General features: G+C 42.7%; 1 protein-coding gene and 1 long non-coding RNA gene across 6 annotated transcripts in view; one reads left to right on the top strand and one right to left on the bottom strand.

The window, feature by feature from the left end:
- Positions 1 to 21,927, top strand: part of LOC126260016 (ETS-like protein pointed) — an 840,855-nt gene that overhangs the window by 732,115 nt on the left and 86,813 nt on the right. The window lies entirely within an intron of this gene.
- LOC126260019 (uncharacterized) overlaps positions 1 to 21,927 on the bottom strand; it is a 51,730-nt gene that overhangs the window by 18,525 nt on the left and 11,278 nt on the right. For both annotated transcript variants that reach the window (XR_007546592.1, XR_007546591.1), the window contains exon 2: positions 5,695 to 5,843. This is a non-coding gene — a long non-coding RNA (uncharacterized LOC126260019). The remainder of the gene's footprint in view (positions 1 to 5,694; positions 5,844 to 21,927) is intronic.

Genomic DNA, 21,927 nt, shown 5'->3' on the forward strand with positions numbered 1-21,927 from the left:
CGGCGTAGGCTGCTGCAGCCACACGACTTGCTCGCCAACGAGAACAGTATAGCAGTAGGCTGTAGTTGTTCCCGAGCACAACTACTCTAGAAGGCGATCCGACAGCTACTGGTGTAATTGCGGTTACAGGAAGGCTGCAATCTTTTGTTATTGAGGACCGCAACCGAGTATCAGCATCAGGCAGTTATTACTGCCCGGCGCGGCGTGCGGCTGTCTGACGTGGGGTAAGCCAACTTTCTCTCCTGCTGATCTACTTCCCTGCCCAGGGTGATGTCCCGCCACACAAGAGCGCGCTGTGGGCCTTAATTTATTTGTTTCCGCCAATGTCGTACCAGCTCTACAAAAACCGCACCTTCATGTAGCACACTGACGGTGTCCTGTTGGAGCAGTTTTAAGCAGAATTTTATATCTCACTTTGAGGATCAGCCATAATTATATTTGATTAAAATCCACTGAGCCAGATCTACTGCAAAATGAATGTGATAAAGCAACTACTAGGTGGAATACTTTATGCAGAATCTACAGAAACACTTCCAAAAATTCTGTGAACAGTTCACATGAAACTTCCAAGTGTGTCCACGGTGACTACATATGTAAGTGCTTGTGATGACTTCATACTAGTTTGAAATATCGGCACTAGAGAATTTTGTTGTAAAAAAAAAAAAAAAGAGTATCATCTGTTAATAAAAGTATTTATGAAATATTACAATTTTCAACTTGCTCGTATGCTGATTTCCTTTGTTGTTAACTTCCTTTAAAATAAAAAGAATGTGATAAATGTGTGTTTACTAACAAATGAAAAAAATGTTTGCTCTCTCCCTACCTCCTATAATTTATCTTCTGTAACTTTATGGTAACATCTGCTGACTAAAATACTTAGTAGAGATTTAACTGTTATCTAGAGCTCCGATGACAAAATTTATTAGACACCATTGTTAGTATTTTAAAGTGAAGATTCAAACAAAAAATAGTTGAAAGGGACAGCAAGAGGGAAAATGAAACGAATAGAAAACAGATTGTTTCCTGAATGATCTGAAATCATTCATCACTACTAGTAGAGGCTTCCTGTGATAAGTACGTCCACGAAAAATGTATACTATTGACAACCGCCTTTTCAAGCTGACTACAGACCAATTCTTCTGACACCAATCCATATTTCGCGCAAGGACCACGAAGATAAGAGAAATTAGGGCTTGTACGGAGGCATATAGATAGTTGTTTTTGCCTCGGTCCTTTTGTGAGTGGACCAGGAAAGGAAATGACTAGTACTGGTACATGGTACCCACCACCATGCACCATAAGGTGGCTTGTTGAATACGTATTTAGATGAAAATGTATCGCCCCGCATTACACGATGTCTTTCGGATAATCTAATGTACTTCTTATTCATAGTTTGTACCAAAATCAGTTACTCCCATTCAGGTCCGGCGCGAAGAAAAAACGCGGCCTAGCCTCATTTTATTCTCATGGACCACAGGGGGATATACGAGCGTCACTCCAAAAGAAATGCACACTATTTTTTTAAATCCATCTTTAATTCTACATGTTTGAAAGTTTTACAGTGTGTAGATACATCCTTTAGGAACAATATTTTCATTTCTCCACGTAATTTCCATCCCTCTCAACTGCCTGACGTCATCTTGGAACCAGCGCCTGTGTGCCCGCACGATAAAATTCTGGACCAACCTGTTGGAGTCACTGTTTGGCAGCGTGCTCAAGGGAGTCATCTTCAAACCTTGTTCCACGAAGAGTCTTTCAGTTTCCCAAAGAGATGATAGTCACATGGAGCCAGGTCAGGACTGTAAGGCGGATGTTTCAGTGTTGTCCATCCAAGTTTTGTGATCGCTTCCATGGTTTTTTGACTGACATGTGGCCGTGCATTGTCGTGCAACAGCGAAACATCCTGATTTTGCCGACGTGGTCGAACACGACTCAGTCGAGCTTAAAGTTTCTTCAGTGTCGTCACATATGCATCAGAATTTATGGTGGTTCCACTTGGCATGATGTCCACAAGCAAGAGTCCTTCGGAATCGAAAAACACCGTAGCCATAACTTTCTCCAGCAGAAGGTGTGGTTTTGAATTTTTTTTTTTCTTGGTTGAATTTGCATGGTGCCACTCCACTGATTGCCTGTTCGTCTGTGGTGAAAAATTATGGAGCCGTGTTTCATCACCTGTCACAACTCTTCCAAGAAATTCATCTCCACCGTTCTCGTACTGTTCCAAAAGTTAGCTGCATACAATTTTTCTTGTTTCTTTGTGAGCCACTGTAATTCTTTCACTGTGATGCGTCTGTCAGCAGTCAACTATTCGTTAACTCTCTGCACATTGTCTGGAGTGTGTGTGCAGTACGAGGCCTGTCGCTGCGAGGACAATCCTCAATATTGCCGTGCCCGCTTTCATCACGTAACCTGCTTGCCCACCGACTAACTGTACGGCGATACACAGCAGCATCTCCATACACCTTTTCCAACCTCTTGTGGATGTTTCCCACTGTTTCGTTTTCACAGCACTGAAATTCTATGACAGCACGTTGCTTCTGACGAACGTCAAGTGTAGCAGCCATCTTGAAGACATGCTGTGACGGCGCCACTCACGGGAATTGGTTGAACTAAGTTTGAAAACAATCGGGAAGGATGTATCTACACACTGTAAACCTTTCACACATGCAGAATGAAAACTGTATGTTTACAAAAATAGTGTGCATTTCTTTTGGAGTGACCCTCGACCAGAGTTGGTGCCCAGTCCACTTCGAATAACTGGTCTCTAAAGTTTTGCGACTTGAGTTTTAACCACAGCATTGACACCTTTCTTTTTTGTCTGCTATACAGACTTCTTGCGATCCGTGCAGCGAATTCCACGCCTCCCTCCGACCCCATAAATGGATCCGGAAATTACAACAGCAGCTTAAAAAAATCGCATTAGAAATGCAGAGCAATCTATTCGCCTTCCCTGCAATTCATTTTAGCGTTCGTGCCTCTTCGTATTTTTCGTAGGTATTTAAATCTGTAGCTGGTGCAGTTATTTCTCACCTAATACGTAAGCTGATACTATGTGGCTCTTGCTGTTACGCACGCAGATTGTTTTATTATGTATCAGTGGTACTGCGATGGATCGAGCTGCGGTGCTCACCTTGAAGCGGAGTACAATCAACCCTACGACGTGCCGTGTCTAGCGGGACCGGCACGTGGGCTCCCGAATAAGGGCTGCGGCGCTGACGTCAGTACGTGGCGAGTCGTTCAACTGTGCGGCGGCGGGGGCGGCGCTGAGCCGCCGCACCTGCGCGGGATAGCAAGCCGTCGCCAGCGTACGGCATCACCTTCTCTCCTCCCTCCCGCCCTCACTCGTTCACTACTTCCATATTTTTGCTGGGAGCCAAATTTTAAGACAACATTCCGTTCTAACTGATAAATCTCCTTAATAGCTTCAAATATTATGCTCTTAATTGTAGACTTTTAAGTAAGACCTGAGTATATAAGGTCCTACTTACCCAGCGATTTCAGCTTTTTACAGGATTTGTATCTGGAATGCTAATTTAAAAAAAAAATCATTCTATAATTAGCCAAGACATCGGTTCCCAGTCATCCTCTGAAACACCGTCACGCACGAATTCAAGTCCTGGGATACATGGCTTTATCGTTGCGCGCACAACACACACACACACACACACACACACACACACACACACGAATCTCTGCTGTTTTCGTGTGCAAATTTTACAGTCGCTTGATTGAATAAGCGCTCTCCTTGGTGCAGAAGTATTGCAGTGACCATTACTTTCGCATGGTGACATGCGCCAGTATGGAGAAAGAAGAATTGCCTACACTATCATTATTAAATAAACAGAAACGGCTTCACGATGGAAGGATATAGGGATCCAGGACGTGGCCTGGAAACACTCAAAGAGTCGTTGGAAAGAACAGCGACTGTACAGTGGTACAACAAGCTTGTCCCCAACTGTACCCGCGCCTTCCGGCGACAAGGCGCACTTCCCGAGACCACCGCGGATTGCGATACTGTGCGATAGCAGACCACCGCTATCTGTCCAGTTCCGCCGCAGTCAGGGACCGCTGCAGCACAGGCTCGCTACAGCTTCACCACAGTTCTGCACTCATCAAACACCATTACCCAGCCGTTGTAACTGTAGAATAGCCAGGCCACTTTGATCAAAGTGAAACATGTACACACACTCAGAAACCATTTTGACTCCTAACCAGTTTACAATCTCCGGATGCGACCTAATTAGTGTTCTTACCATCATTAACAGATGCCATTTAATGCCTGGGAAATCAATAACTGCAACACGATCGTGCCAAGTGTTTCTTCTGAGTCACTCGATTTCTCTCTGAAGCTCACGGGAAATAACAGAATGAATGCTTCTGCGCTCTAAAGTATACACTAAACTATAATAATTCTTCAACATGTGAATATCGATTCTCCGATGATGGAGTACTGGACTGTTCAAATCATAACTCACCAATGGCTCTCGCATTTCGGTATGAAGTTTAATAACATGTTTGGTATAAAAGACAAAACAAAGAACAGAAAGTTATAGACCGCTAAGAAGTACAGGGATTTGCGGTGTTCCTTCTTTTGACTGCTTTCAAAACCCATCTTTTAGTTGTTGCAAAACGCCTAATCAGAAATTATTCAGAGTTGTGCTTAAAGCAATAATGCACACTTATAGTGAAAAAACTCAATGTTTGTGAAAATAAAAATATATCTATGATGACAAATTATGTTGAAGTGGCACCATCTGTTTGCGTCGTGAAACTATTTATTTTCTGGCAGTATTGTAAAATTACTGTTATTTTATTAAGGACGTAACTCAAACTCCTGATCACCCAATGGGAATTAGCGAAGAACAAACAAGGAAAAGTTTTAATAGAATGTTGTAGAACGCCGAATCGTCTGGAAGACAGCTACGTGGGCTGTTCATACTGCTGTTAACACACCTAGTCTATAAATGTATATAAACCTGAAGGCGCTAAGAATGGGTTGCAAGACTGTAATACAGAGCTACGTTACGGCCGCACCATTGGCTGTTGTCTGCCGCCCATTAATCAGAGAGGCGTGAAGGCTTCTGCCTATTCGGCACAGCCAATGTCACATCGAACGCGCGTAGCTCGCTTTGCTTGCTAATAGCCGTAGCCTACAAGAAAGACGTGCGTTTTGTTGTTCCATTCATTTCTTTTCTGCTTGTTGCCATTTAACATGAAGTACAAACGTCATTTATATCATGAAATTTAATTTTATAAAAGTTATTGTCTGGTATGCGGAATGTTTAAATGGGATGGGGGAGGAGAGAGAGAGAGAGAGAGAGAGAGAGAGAGAGAGAGAGAGAGAGAGAGAGAGAAAATTTTCACTCCGCGCTGAAACACAAGACTAGCAGTTATCCGTGGTGCTGTTGTCTAATTTCCAAATTACCCACATACCGAGAGAAGAGTCTTAGAAAAAACGAAGAAACCTAACATGTTTCATTTATTTATTTAACCTACATCAATGCGGCGTTCAAGCAGTCATTCTATAAATAGTTTAATAGTTATTGAGTTTGTTTACTTATGTACTTAGTTTCTACTTAGTTTCTACTTGTTTTTTATCTGAATATCACTGACTTTTTAAACTGGTGATATTTCGTAAAACATTTTCTTGTATTTTTGCAGTGTAGGAAGAAGGAAATGTGCAACATAAGCTACCTGTCACGACTGGCGACTATAGGAAATCAGCGTTGGGAACTGAGGTGCACCGTGTGTTCGAACCGGTTGAATGTAGACATCTGCCGGTACTGCGTCTTCCGACGCAAGCCGGCAGCTGTTTGCCGCGGGTACTGGAAACATTCGTGAACCTGCAAATGAAGATAAAACAATATGACGAACTGATTCAAAAACTTATATTATGGACAGTCAGGTTGCAGTAACAGATTCTAAACTGTAGAGAAAAAAGCAGATGTACATAAGGGATGCGTTAAAACAATAACTAGCGAGTGGGGGACCGTTCGTGGTAGGAAGTGGCCTCCATACAAAGCAACAGACATCTGCTCTGTGACGATAAAGCGACCAGCTAAAGCCGTCGTCAGTGAGGACGATGCAGTTAACATTGACATGCACACGGACGGCATATCCAACGTCATAAGAAACAGCGCCGTCGGCACATGGGACTAGCTGCTTATCGTGATTTTGCGCTCTCCAGTGGCAGTTGTCTGCTTTAGTTGGCTCGTGAAACATTGTTTGTTCACGAAAATTTACGAATGTAGAATTTCTACTTCAAATCTGTTAAAACGAACATTTCCTCTCATGTCCATATGCTAGTCATGTCGTTCTGTCTGCGGTATCCATAAATAAAAACTGCAATGTCCGTGAACATGTAATAAGACGAAAAGATAAACGCCCAGTCAGTAGGAGCATCAGCTTATAGACTTTCACAAAATCGAACAAACTACTACTCAGAGAGCGCACTCATATTTACGTAACATCAGACATTACACAAATTATTTCTAGTAATTTCGTATGAAATCTCCACAACCTTTTATAAAACACGAAAGTGAAGGGAAAAAAATTTAATGTAGAGGGACGCTAGCCCTCTACCCACTGTTCAGTAATTTGGCGCCCCTGCAAACTACGCTACACTGGAGCTCTTCAACGAGCGACCTCGTATTTTACGTTGCGAGCTCCCAAAAACTTTAATCGCCGATACGTAATTAACTGACGTTTAATTATAACAAATCCTAATAAGAACGACACGTTTTTCATGAATCTTCAATGTGTCGTTACCTTAAAATGGCGTACTTTCAAAAAGACGGGTTATAACATAAAAATAATGGAACATTAAAATCCTTTAACTATTAATATGACGCTTCGCATCCTTTTTTTTTTTAAACAAATCGTACCAATAACAGCGAGACAATCAATATGCGGATGCTTAGAAACAGCATACGTTCATAGGGTGTAAGTTAGAACGTAAAACCCAACGAATGTGGGCTTCTGCTGAACATGAAAAATACAATGTGACGTCTCGCAAGTTCTGCTTGTTATGCCGGGAGCGTTCTCTGTTCTTGTAGGTTCTACTGTACGTGGCACTTGGCCGAAATATTTTGCGTTTTACCTGACGAAATGTCTTCTCAACGTGATATAGCAGGAAGTGACGTCACAGGACTTGTAGATCACCACGTCAACTTGAGCTAAGACGTTACACGTGACGACCGCTTTAGTCGTTGCCCAGAACAAGGTCACTATTCATTGCGGTGCCCGGCTTTCATAAGTAGTCAGTGATTTGCCGCTCTATAGTGAGTGCTACATCTAAAAGAAGTAAAGTTCCTTCAAAAACTGCTCATCCCAGTCTCTAGGAAACAGCTTCTATTTGTCACAGTTGCATTCTTAGTTTAAGAACTGCTCTCCGAGGCTGACTTTGGAACGGTATAAATGTTGTTTCTGAATTGATGGGTACGTCGTCCATCCTTTTAACAAAAATGCGGAATTAATTATAATCACGTCGTAAACGGACTAACAAAATGGTAACCTTTGGCTATAAACGGTATTCACATTCTTCAGTAAAGTAAATGTTCTTTCCCTCTTTCCAAAGAAATTAATGGACACTTCAGTAAATTCCACTTTCTATTGAAACACATTTGCGTACAAGAGAGTGTCGCTCATAAATTTGCATTGCATACTGAACTTGTTGGTAAAATGATGTCGACACGGAGTTGTCGTACCGGTAGTGGACTTTAGAGTGCCTGGCAATACAGTGAGAGGTAGTGTGAGAACGTACAGTGAGTGGTGGGTGTGGTGTGTGCGACCGGTTGGCTCCACCCGGCATTCGTAGCCAGTCACAGTGCGACAGCCAGGTGAAAGCGTGCGGAAAACACCTACCTGAAGCATACCGCACCTCCATCCCGTCAGCAGCTTTCGTCATTTGCTGTTATCGTTATGGTTCGAGTAGGGTACATCTGACGGTTTGCATTTCACTACTTACGGGACTACTTTCAATCTTTCTCTCTTGTTTCTTATTTTAACTCTTCTTTCACCCTCACGTCTCGCAACCACCCACTTCTCTCGCCATATTAAAGTATTTCTTTCCCTTTTGTTCAGCCGGCTACGCTGGTATTCCGTGCGGATAGCTAGCTGGCTTTGATAAGGATCCCAATGAAACGCTTGACACGATTTAGGTATAACAGCGATAATTCATATTGCAGAAGGCGGCACCATAATACGAAGCAAACGTTTGCCGCATTTAAGTACCTTAACAACAACAACGTAGTGTTTTTCCTCAATTTTCAAGCCATACCTTTCTCCACCACGTGTAGATATCTTGCTCTCATTTCTGGCCGAATTTATTGCTTCATGTAATTTATTTTCGTCATACCGAGTAGTACTCATTAATTATAACTAAACTTAGTGATTTCTACTTCAGTTATCTGTGGGCGTCCTGAGAGTAGGACATACTTTTTTCCCAAACTTCTTTATCGACACGCCGTAAGTCAGCCCTTGTTCTCGTTTGTTCTTATTGCAACTTGTCAACTGAAAGAGTGTCGCCATTGCAGATAGATATCCCTTTCGGACTTCAACGATTTGATTACTAACTGTAGTGTGGCGTTATTTATAATTCTAAAATATTTAATGTCCATATCATATTGGGAATTTTCTTCTTATCACAACGTTTAATACTCTCGAAGTTCATTAAGTTAAAAGATATTGGGAATATGTTTCCACCCTGAGGTTTGCGATTTTACTGCGTACGGATTATGATACAGTTACGCCTCAAGTTCAGATTATCTCAGCCTTGGTAGCCTAATACAAAATAGCTGTGAAGCGATTATCGGAAAAAAGAAGACAACGAGAAGAGAGTCTGCACACTGAATCCAAACTGCTCAATGGGTTCATGGCTTCTACGTCTACCTGACACAAAGACGAATGCAGATCTCTGCGTTTTTGGCATCCAAGAACAACGCCCGTCGCAGCTACCTTTCTGGATAACATTTTTCTGCTTCTCCTGCAGCTCCAAAAGTTTCTCCATTTCGGGAAAGAAACCACTGTAATAATGGTTTCAGAAATCTTAGTAAATCCTGTAAAACACTTTTTTCATTTCGAGAAGTGGACAACCACTGGTGTGGCGCCCACGTGGTGGTTTCAGAATTAAAACCGTGAGACTCAGGTTCTTAGGTATTATTTCCTTAGAAACCTGGAGTGGCCCCAGAGAAGCTGGATGTGACAAAGGCAGGCGGTGGCGTTCGTTAGCGCCGGCGCCGGCGTCGGCGTGTGGGGCGTGTCGGTAACGAGCTGGCTGCTCGCCTTGTTACGAGGGGCAGTGGGCGTGCCTAATACGCCGCCGGACATCGATCGCTATTGTTCATCTTCGGTAGATCTGCAGGGGTCTCCGGTCGGAGAGGCCTGGTGCTGGCGCCGCAGCTTGTCATTGTACCACACGTTCAAGATGCCGCACCTCAGCAAAATGTGCATTTCACACAAGGCACAGTAATTATACGATCGTAATAATAAACTAAAAGGGTTTGAGTGTTATTAGTTTTCTGGATGGGAGAAAAGCTATACTGAGATCACCTTCTGTGTGCGTGCTCCTGATTAGTGGCAGTCTGTACCAATGGCAGCTACTTCCCCCTCCCCCGAATGAAGCGCGCAGTATACGTCTATTGTCTAAACTACGCCACAGGGCGGTTGCTTCATTAAGACCCACCCAGCTACACGGTTACTAGACGCGTAAGTCACTAATGCGATCTTTTTCTCGGTGCAAGTCAGAAGGGGTAATTCTGAAACGCTGTATGATGTTTGATGAAGACTCTATTGTCATTAAGAACATTTCCCATTTATTCTGATGATTGTGGCTAAAGTTTTGAAAATTGGGAATGTTTCGCCGAAGCTATTTGCATTTTGCTTTACAGTAAGGTGCGAATCAATATTATCTAGTGATTCAGACACCAAACTGCTAATCGACATAAGTGTCTTCAAAATTTCCGTCACGAACCTTACTTTGGATTTTCTCACTTACAGTTAATTCTTGGATCCATCATTCTAAATAATAACAATCCATATCCATATCCTTATCCTTGTCTAACAAGGACAGCGTTCCGTGCGCAATGTACGCGGTACCAGACGGAGAAAATATATACACACATACTGGGTGGTTATAATTAAATTTTCCCTCCACCGTGATTCAAGTCACACATCTAACTAGCCACATTGCCCTTGTTAACGTGTCAGGGGTAGCCGTGCGGTCTATGGCGCCTTGTCACGGCTCGCGCGGTCACCCCCGTCGGAGGCTGGAGTCCTCCCTCGGGCATGGGTGTGTGTGGTGTCGTTAGCGTAAGTTAGTTTAAGTTAGATTAAGTAGTGTGTAAGCCTAGGGACCGATGACCTTAGGGTCCCATAGGAACTTATCACACATTTAAATCGAATTTTAACGTGTCAACTTGAGCTTGGACAAAAGGAGTAGGGCATTATTGGTTCAGTTACGTTATCAAAATAACAGTACTGCTGCAGTTGCACTTCGAAAATATCGCCAGCTGAAAGGATTACGAAAGGATCCTCTTTCTCCACCTGCTGTGCGGAGCATGATGCTGAAATTCGAAAAAAAAAAAAACTGGAGAACTGGGCATCGCTCCGGGAAGAGGCCGACGACCGGTTGCACCACACTTGGTTGATTAAATTGGTGTTGTGATTCTTCCATTTCTCCAGGCGTATTTCATGACGAATCTGGTGTTGGTATACTGCGCGCAATTCCTGATCTTCAGGCAGTTCATGTGCTGTGTCACGACAGTTGAACATTCTGTGGTACACAGTACGGAAAATGCTTCTAACCATTCACGAATGGTATCCATACAACATCCATATCGTACAGCAGCTTGCACCACAGGACGCAAAACGACGTATTGACTTCGCTCTCCACTTTTTCTCAAGGACTGATGTTGACGAGGGCTGGCTCTCGGCCATCCTGTGACAGACGATCTTTTTTTTTTTTTTTTCTGACGGCTGTGTTGAACACACAGAATTGTCGAGTATGAGGATCTTCACCTCCACTCATTGTTCATAAAGATCCTCTGTGTGGTGAACTTTGCACCGTATGGTGCGGCTTCATGGCTACGTTCATCAATGGCCCATTCTTTTTTGAACAGGCTGGCGCTCAAGGACCAGAGACGTGCAGTGTGACTGGCCAGCGTTACTGCGATGTGCTTCGCCAGCATTTCATTTACGGCAGAGAGATGCATTGAACTAAACAGTTTTCGTGCAAGATGGGGCCCCACAGCACGTCGCACGTGAAGTTCACCTGCTTCTCCAAAACACATTTGGAAACGATCGACTTATCAGCCGAGCGTTTCCAAATGCTTGGCCAGCACGATCCTGTGATTTCTTGCTGTGGAGCTACCTGAAGGATGGGGTTTACCAGGGAATCATTCACCCAAGTGCTGATATGAAGCGCAGCATATCAAGAGAGGTAGCCAGCATAGCTACGGACATGCTTCGTTCTGCTTTGCAGAATGTAATCCTGCGCTTTCTGACTCCTCTGGACACTGACGGGCGCAATATTGAGCGCTTTGTGTAACAGTAATGGTACCGGTATGTAGTGGCATGATGTACCGTAGCAGCACATTAAAAGTGTTTCAGTTGCCGTTGCGCCGAGAAGGTGAATGTGTATTTACATATGTTCCTTCCTGTTGACAGCAGGGTTGGCCTGTCTCTAGACAACCAAACCAACTTCACTGTTCGCTCTAAGCACATATAAGGAATATGAGTGTTATAGTTAGTTTATCAGATCAGATGAATCCTCCTGATATCACACAGGAAGTTAGGGCTATTTAGCTACTGGATTTAGTAATATCCGTATACGTTAACGAAAACAATACGAATCAAGATTAGAAACATCAAAGCACTCAGAATAATGTCCTTTTACGTCAGCAAGGTCCGTACTTCGTAATGATGAAATTAAAACACAGTGTGTCGTTGTTTTCTGTCCTCTGTGGACAGATATATTGAACTATCACAACCAAAGAGTTTTCTGTACCACAGTAATGATAGACAGGCGTCCACACAGGATGACAGTACAAGAATTCAACTTCATGCTGTTTTATGACTCCAGAAAGTGAACGGGACTTTTAAGTCCTGTCGGACAGCAAAGATTTAAAAGTACCCTGCAACAATTCACAAAGATTTTTAGTAAACGCTTTGATTACTGCCTATGTATAACTTTTGTGCATATTTCAAGCCTTGGCTGCTTATGTTATGCCGTCCGGGCAGGAGGAAGATGCAGAAGACCGTGCTTCGAAACGTTTACCTCAGATTTTGCCACACTCTGTACACTAGTTTCGTAAAGCAGATCACGCTGGTTTGTGGTTTATAAGCGAAACTGTACACCTCAGTGCCGAGAGAGAAATGTGGATATGTATTGGCGCCCAGCAATATGTCGCCGTAAACTGGACTTCAAACTCCTGTTTGTTGGGAGTGAAGTTCAAATCCTTTCGTGTCCACCAAGTTTTGATTTTCTGCTTTTTCAAGCAAGCGTGGAGATGGTTATAAAGGGTGTTTCAAAGCCTTTTCTACAAATATCTAGTGGTGACAGACAAAGTCAAGGGGAAAAAATTTTGTTAGAGATAAAATTTTCATTGACTCCTTCCAGCAACGCTCGGAGCCCTTTAATATTCCCCAGCCATGTGTCGACGAGATTTCATCAAAGTAGCAGGGTCTTATGTACAGAATACTACCTACTCCAAAAAAAGTGATAGTGATTTTCAACGGGAAAATCCATAAGAATGTATGTCTCTAACTGGAGGTAGATATTTTAGAAGCGAATCAAGAACTTCAATTTTGCATAGATTACCGGCTATCACAAGGAGCAAGTGACTGGACGATAGGCACCGTACATGCATACGAAAGCCCCAGAGTACCTATGGCCTGCCGCCTCTTAGAGGCCTAAACAGTCTTAAACGACGCCACAGCAATCATTTTATCTCTAAAAAAAGTTGTTTCCCATGACGTGATATATTACGAGACATTTGTCGCACAGCTTTGAAACATCCTGTATGTGTTTAACGCGCACTTGCGAACGTATACAAGGGACTTTAGAGAGTAAGTTACACAATATTGTGGCAGGCCGAGCAAGTAGCTTTTATTGAATGCTGCACTGTAGTTTAAAGTGATACAGACATATGATACTATTTCACTTGACAGGCACCATGACTCTGCAACAACAGTTGGAACTTTCTACCAGTCGTTCTAATTCCTTGACTACAGAAATCCACTCCCTGGTCACGGAGCGGATCCATTCGAGAACCGCTGTGACAATGTCGTCATCGTTGGAAAACATCTGTCCCCAACAAGTTATTTCAGATTGCCGGAAAAATGGAAACCGCACCTTGTGATATGTGGAGCTCCTGATCGGCATCACCCATTCCTGCGCAGCCCTGGTAAAACTGTTGGCACGATTTCACCACGGCTTTACGCGATATTGCATTTGGTCTATATACCGGCAGAATTTCACGGCGAATCTGTGTGCAATTTAGTTTTGCCCACGAGAATCGTGCTGTTCCACCAAGTACAGCTTTGGAATACGTTTCCAGTTGTCGCGCTATTTCAACCGCACAGTGTGATGCGCCTTATACCCGGACTGCAGCAGAACTGTCTCTGCAGGAAACCCGAAACATGTAAACTCTTCTGATAGTGCGCCACTCCTGATGCGCAATGGTCTTAGCGTGTCACGACGTTTACAACTTACTGTTTGAAGTCCCTACGAAAGAGCACCATTCTCTCTCTCTCTCTCTCTCTCTCTCTCTCTCTCACTCACTCACTCACACACACACACACACACACACACACACACACACACACACACACACACACACACACCTATCTTTATACTTGCCCCACATCACTTGACAACTAATTCTAGAGCAATATATAAAAAAGCTGTGGCAAACTAGCCACAGTTCTTGTGTTCTTGTCACTCAGAAGTGTGCTAGTATTCCGTTTCCTGTACAGAAATTAAGCGGAGAAACATGTTAGTGAGTGTAGCCGCAAGTGGAAGCTTGACGGCCTTTTGACAGTGAAAATTTCCCATAAATAAGCAGAAAAAAGTGTGTTACGAACTCTTGAACGCCGCAGCTCCTGTGTGGTAACTTCTAACCGTTCCATAAAAGAAATGCCTTACGAAACTAAAAATTCAGACAATAAACCGATTTTCTTATTAATGAGTGTCCCATTTATTTCACTGTCTCGGTTTTGCCAAGAACAGGCACTGTGGCAGCCACGAAACAAACAAATCACATACATTGGTCACAAGTATCGGGATGCCTATTAATGGACATTAATATTGGGTCTGTGTCCACACTTCGCCTTTATGAAGCCTTGAACTCCGCTGGGGACACTTTCTATGAGGTGGGTGACCCACTGTGAAGGAATGACAGACTATTCTTCCTCAAGAGCCGAAACTAGAGAATGCAGTGATGTTTGAAGCTGGGATCTGGAGTGAAGTTGACGTTCTAACTCATACCAAAGCTATTCCATTGTATTCAAGTTTGTACTCGGGGCAGGCCATTCCACTTCAGGTTGTTGTTGTTGTTGTCCACAAAATGGTTCAAATTGCTCTGAGCACTGTGGGACTTAACTGCTGTGGTCATCAGTCCCCTAGAACTTAGAACTACTTAAACCTAACTAACCTAAGGACATCACACACATCCATGCCCGAGCCAGGATTCGAACCTGCGACCGTAGAGGTCGCGCGGTTCCAGACTGTAGCGCCTAGAACCGCTCGGCCACCCTGGCCGGCTGTTGTCCACAAACTGGTGCCTCACACATGCTGCTTTATGACAGGTTGCATTGCCATACTGATACAATCTCAGAATTCTTCTTATGATGAGCTGCTCGACCATTGTACCCCATACAATGGTGTGCCAGTTGGCCTGCTGGTATCACTTGGAACTCGCGCTTAATTGCTTCCTTTGATTTCATGCTGTTTTCTTACAACCTCCTCAGTGCCCGATGGTCCCTGTTCGTCAGTACATGATGTCTACCTGATCCTGGTATAACTGTGGTCGTCCCTTCGCGTTTCTACTTCAGAATCGCATCATCAACAGTCAGTTTGGGGAGCTTCAGGACGGTTGAAGTATCCCTGATGTGCTTGTTTCTCAGGTGACATCCAACGACTAGTCTACATTCAAAGTCACTGAGCTCTCCGGACTGACCCATTGCGCTGTTACTCCTTCTCTACTGACAACACAGTATCCCCCACCCCCACCCCCGTTTCCTTTTATATTGGCGTGTCCGTCTCCCGTGCGATCTAGTGGTCAATTCTACATTACTGTGCGGCTGGTCCCGGCGGAGGTTCGAGTCCTCCCTCGGGCATGGGTGTGTGTGTTTGTCCTTAGGATAATTTAGGTTAAGTAGTGTGTAAGCTTAGGGACTGATGACCTTAGGAGTTAAGTCCCATAAGATTTCACACACATTTGAACATAGTTCTGCATTACGTAGGGGTGGCCAGATCCTTTCGGTCAGACTGTGTATAATCAGTCAAGCGATTAACTTACATTCAGCGGAAGCACCAATTACACTTTATATTTGTGTTGTGGCCGAACAAAGTGTTGACGAGGTGAGAAGACAGGATAGGCATCCAGAGCTGAAGGGCGAGGAGTGGGGCTGGGATGACCTCGACCGCGGGGAAACGACCGCGGAACACGCCGGCGGCGGCTCCCACGCCTGCGGCAGCGGCGCCGCTGCGCCCGGGTCAGGGTGGGGCAGACTGGTCCTGTAGCGCACGCCATTGTCGTCCAGCAAAGGCAAAGGACTGCTCTACGCCTTGTTAACCACCAGTGTCGGTCTGCGTATTAACGGCCAGAAGAAATTACCGTTTCGATTTGATCGAAACGTCACCTCTTCATGATGCGCCATTATATGCACAAGCTTCTATTTTCTTCCAGGTTGACACCAGCTGCAATCGCCTACTCATTTACCGGCAGATACATCATGTTCTGTTAGTTCGGCAGTCTCATTGAAGACAGGCAAAGCCTATGAGAGTGTTATTAGTACACCTAGAGACAGTTCAGAAAGAGTCGTCGAAAGGCAGGCGTTAACGTGTGGCATTAGCGGATATTTGAAGCAGCAGTAACAGCTCATAAAACAGAGAAAATACAAAAAAATTTTAAGAATGAATCGCGCTTGCATACATGAACATCAAATGGAGTGTCCGATTTGTTCTCACTCTTAACACTGAGGATTCTTCTCACAATGCTACGACCGATGACACATCGGACTTTCAATTTTATGTGCCTGTTTACAGTCATGAGTGTTGACCGTGTCAAACATATGGCGCATCGGCTGTTCCTCTCAGTCTGTGACATGCTCTAAGGCACCTCAGAACCACTTGAAAACGGTGGCAGGCCGAAACCGATGTTGGAATAAATATAATATAGCACAAACTGTGGCTCGTTGAAAATATTGTCATTTCATGAGTGCAATTCAACTGTGTCATCTAGTGCGCCATAAACTACTGGTTTTACTTAATTACACTTCTTATGAAAAGATAACTTCACTATTTGTTAAAAATCTGTCAAGCAGGACAGCTAGCACTGAACATGAATTATAGAGTAATCTGACGACTAACTAAAGTACTGTACGTCAGTGTCAATGAAATAGTATACTACAGCAACATAGCTCTTTTTCTACGGTAAGGAGGGGACTCATTCCAGACAGCTTATTTACAAAACTAACAGGGACGCCCATATCTCGACGTGCCCACTGTCGTTCCTAATGTCAGAAGTTTCCGTCTTTTATTTGTCCAAATGCCGGATTGTTACTGTCCGTTCGAGGTGTCGTATTGTCTTTCCCAAATTGCATCACGGATGTGCGGAAAAGGCCGGAATCGGGAACTCAACTAAAACGAATGGTTAATCTGTTGGTAATTGATGTCATTTTGTAGATTTTAATCCTGGTTACGTAAAGTCAAATCAAAACTCTATGCGGATGGAATTCTACATGAGACAAAGTTTAAAAGCAAAATATTATGGTCTTGAATGTAAATAGCTTGTGGCTTACTATACTGACGATTGAAAACTTCAGGAAAGTGTGTGTGTAATAAGATCGCATGACTATTCGCACTAGTGCTTGAAATTTAGTCTTCATGTGGGTTCTGTCACACGAAAATAATAAACGAAAACTTTTGATACATTTTTCCTTTAGACGAGAATGCGTTCAAAGTCTTCGTTGTCGTTAAGACATTACGTATTATAATCTGACCATTTATAATGAAGGCAGTTGCGGCGTAGTCCTTAATTAATTCACAACGTCGATCGAGACGTACGGTATAGTTCCTTCTTCGCTTTTCCCTTTTTAACTTCGCATTAGTCCAATTTATGTCGCAAATATCTCAGAGAATTGCACGGTTTTCAAAGCAGAAGCTAACCAAGTATCAGAATCTCAATGTAGCAAATGTGTCTTCGCTGCTGAATTGAAATTAAAAAGAAAAAAAAAGGGATTCGAGTTATCTGTTGTACATACGAAAAGACAAAAATTGTTTTGGATCTGAAGCATAAGTTAACGGAAGAAATTTTAAAGTCAAAGAGTACGGCAAGGTAGCAAGCTCTCAACTCTCTTCAGTACATATATATAGACGATATAAGTAGGAACTGGTAGGAAAATGTGCACCCTGGAATCAAATTTAATAACGACGTGTACATAAATACTTGGCTTTTTGCAGAAGATCAGTTAATCCTACAGGGCGCTGAAGAATTTTATAAATCATTACTTATGATAAATATGTTGTAATTTTCAGATATCTAGGAGAAAAACGAAAGTTATGGAATGGTAAGGAAAATACTGAATCATGCCAAGGGACTAATTGCCGATCAATCAGCAGAAAAAATTTCAAGCTAGACTCATTGTGGTTGTGATTTATCTTTTAACGATGGTGACGTAATGAAGAAAAGCGTTCGTCCATTTCAATATATGCGTGGAACAATTGTGCGAACACTGAAGGGTGATGTGGGAGAAGAGACTTTAATTTTGTAAGACTGTGACTGTGCCGACATTGATGTGTGGAAGCGTGGCTGGATAAAACGTATGTTCGTCAACCCACAAAGTGTTGGCAGGAAAACTGAGGTCGGAATAGGCTAATAGCCTAATCCTGAAAGAAGACGTAAGTATAACTGTTGTGTTATTAAATGAGTTCGCACCAACTGTTCATAACTTTTAACTCAATCTGTTTTCAAAGTATACGTGTGGCGTCACTTTTGTATACAGTACATAACTGATTTCAGAATGGAGACGATAATGGATATCATAGGCTAGGAGTAGTGCATAGATGATGAGCTTGATAATATACATTTTTGGAAGCCTTTCACGAATATGCAAACAACAAATAATTGAGAAATATCAATAAAATGCACCAGGAATTCTCATTTCTTCAGTTACTGCTTCAGAAACTAGCCCTGTTGAAACACTTACTTATTATCGAATCTCTAGCTTGGCTCTTGCTGCCATTTTCCCCGTAACATCGGCGTTCTGCCAGTCGACATCTTATAGTTCTTTGAGCGCCGAATTTTGATTATTCCGTGTAGGGGTGTCAAGAATGCTTCGACGCGGAAAGGTTCAGCTAGTTTATAAAATTAGTGTTTGGCTTAACAAACATGACAGTTGATAGTTCATCCAAACGACGATCCGCGGCCAGTACCAGCATCGCATATTCTAATAAGAAGACGACAGTGTGGTGAGCTGTAGTGAGGTCAGTGTCGGCCATTGCAGCGTTGTAGAGAAATGTGGTGCAGCGGTGGCCGGCGTGGAGGGAACGCGTCAGACGGTCTGGGAATGGCCACCGTAAATTAGGAGGGCTGCATTGTGTGTCGGCTGGCGGACACCTGCGCGTTCCCACGGCGCTACCTTTAACCTGCATAATGACGGGGCCTGCCGCGCCGCACAGCGCCGCGCCGGCCTGCGAGCTGCTCGGCCTTCGCCGCGTACGCGCTTACACGCCACTCGACCAACGCCGGTCTACACAAAATACATGCCCACTCGTCACACGCAAGCGCACACAGTCGTCCCACCAGCCCGCCCCGCTACAAATAAATAATTTCCTGTTTCTCGTCGCTTTCGTACACCCCCTGATGACAGCACCTTCACGGCAGTACTACTCATATTCGAAATTTACATTACGTGGTCTACAGTCCCAATTGGGAGACATTAGTAAAAATCCCCCTCCCCCCCTCAGTGAATAAAGATGTGAAACAATACAATCTTCAGCCTCTAGTAAGGCCCGACCTCCCTTCTCAGGGGAGGGAATGATATGTGCTAAAAAAAATTGCATTTCATTATTAAATATAAATCAATAATTTTGTGATCGAACAACAGCCCATTATCGTGCATAAAAACTGACAGAACGTCCGTCCAATAATGATTTTGCATGTAGACCAACGTCATACATTAAGGGCATCAGAATTATGGCAGGCAGGAAAGTACTTGATTTATACGTTAGACAATATGTTAACAGCTCGAAGAACATTGCTGGACTGTTATTTTGGCCATGCCCTCCAGCCTATTAAGTAAAACATAAATCGGATATTTTCCAGAATTCTAAATTTTTGACGCAGTTAATATATAAAGTTACTGTAGTTACAAATGCTAATGATTTGACGCATGTCCTCTAATTAATATCGTTTTTTTATATCTGAAGATGGTTTATTATTTGATCGAAAATAATAGTTTTAATACAGCAACATACAGTTATTCCATCCAATCATGATTTCTGAAAAATATTTAAAAGCTACAGAGCACCTCCTCCTTACACATAAATAAAACATATAATGTTAGTGTCCAGTTCGTATATCACCTGCACATAATTGCCGTAATTATACGCCGTTTATTACGTCCCCTTTTGAGCATTTCTCTTTACGATGTAATTTCATTTGCGAGTTGCAATGACAGTGACCAAGAAGCCGCTTACTGGTAACAAACCATACGGACCTCACGTAAGGTAATCTGGCTGAATCCTCTCTTACAGATCGATTTCTATTCTTATTCTCCGAAGCCCTTCTTTTACCTTTGGCCATTACGCTCACCTACTCGCCTTTAAAAAGATTTATGAAATTCCAGTGCCCTGCTATAACGTAACATTACCAGTTACTTGGGACATGATGGTCTAGAACGTGGAAATTAGACACGGTCATGCAATATATACATTTGGCTCATTCGTTGTTCCCATATTTGTTGAATGTAAGGAAGGATACGCTTTTGTCGACAACAACTTACGAGAAGTATTGGGAAGTGTTTAAAACATCTCGGTGCAAGATACAGGTTCCCATCACAAAAAATGTGTGCCACAAAGTTAACCAGCGGATTTCAGTCGGTGAAAGTTCATGGTCCTTTCGTTCACTTGCTTTAAAATACTGTTTTCTTTTCTGATTTCTGTGCAAAAGAAGCTGTTTGATTCAGGGTACTCGTAATTCTTCTGAAAAAGCTTCGGCTTCGGCTGAGTTCGCTTCCCCGTCCTACTCTGACTGAAAGAGTGCTCTCTCTGTGTGATCACACCATCAGCGGGATACAAAATTTTAACCCACATTCCTCTCTTCCAGTGTGGTGTAGTGAATAATGGAAGTCCGTACTTCAGTAAACCAACACATGTAGTATTACTCTTTGTAATGGAGCATGTTAATAAACATAATAACATGAAAACCAGGTACGTACGACAGAACACAGAGAGGCTTGATGCAGCAAAGCAACAGGTAAGCTCGCTTTAAGCAAAAGAAATGCGATCTGCAAGTCTGTATGGCGAGGTATCTGCGAGCACCAAAATAAAGTGGATAATTTTTATGTGGTTTTATGTCTAGAATGTTACAGTTTGTATAATGGTAAAGGCTAAATCACCAACGTCGTGGATTACTGATCAGGGTAAAATTGAATACTAAGGTATATCTATATCTTTCGGTTGTAAGTAATGGTAAGGGGCACTCGCTGAGAAACAGAGTTATTGTAGGCAAAACTTGGCACATGGTGTGCTTTATTCATATCAGCTGATGGCTCCACGGTAAACCGAGAAATGTCAACAGCATCTTCAATTTCAGATTCTCACTATTGGTAAAATCGTCAGGATGAGAGCATGTAAACACTGGTGCCAAAAACATGGCTTCCAGTACGTGAAATTACACAGTGTTCTTCGTGCAGGAAAATGCTTTTCAGGGACGATTTGTACAATTTTGAGGAAGATGGCGATGACGACGACTCAGATAAAGATCCTGAGTATGGTTCTGAATGCAAATGCGCTTCAAACTCGATGCTAAGGTAAATGCGAATAATTCTTTAAATAAGTACACAATGTAGTGTCCTTTACCACTCACTGTTTATATGAATTTACAAGATAGTGTGATGGCAGGGCCATCCTTAACATTCTTTATGTGCTGCAGCAATGCAGCAAGTTAATGTTTATATTATACTAAATTATAGAGTAATTTTCTGAGGTTGTTACACGTCATTGTTTTAAAAGTTGTTAATGTTAAAATTAGTGTCATAAATTGAAACAGTTCGGGCCTTTTATCCGATTTATGTTTTACTTAAATTTGTGAAGTTTCGTTAACTCATCCAGCAAGTAAACAGTGGTAAGTCCGAGAGCAAGTAAACAGTGGTAAGTCCGAGTTAACTCACATTGAGTGCACGCAGATTGCAAGTAAACAACGTAAAGTACCCATTGGCGTATTTTTAAGAATAAAGATTTGGATAGAATTAACGATTTTAAACGTATGTCGTTACTCTAGAAATATTTTAAAACAATGATAACACAATAGTGAGCAGAATCAGACAGCTCTAGGTCATTAAGCGAATTCCCGGTGTAAGTATCAATGATTGTTATCATCGCACTTTTCTACGACCATTTACAATTTCTTTTAATGTGCCGTGAGAATTCAGATAATTATTTTGGTAGAATTCAGATAGTTAATTTGGCGCCCAGAGACAGAA

Source organism: Schistocerca nitens, chromosome 5 (genome assembly GCF_023898315.1).
Source record: "Schistocerca nitens isolate TAMUIC-IGC-003100 chromosome 5, iqSchNite1.1, whole genome shotgun sequence".
Taxonomy (NCBI): Eukaryota; Metazoa; Arthropoda; class Insecta; order Orthoptera; family Acrididae; genus Schistocerca; species Schistocerca nitens.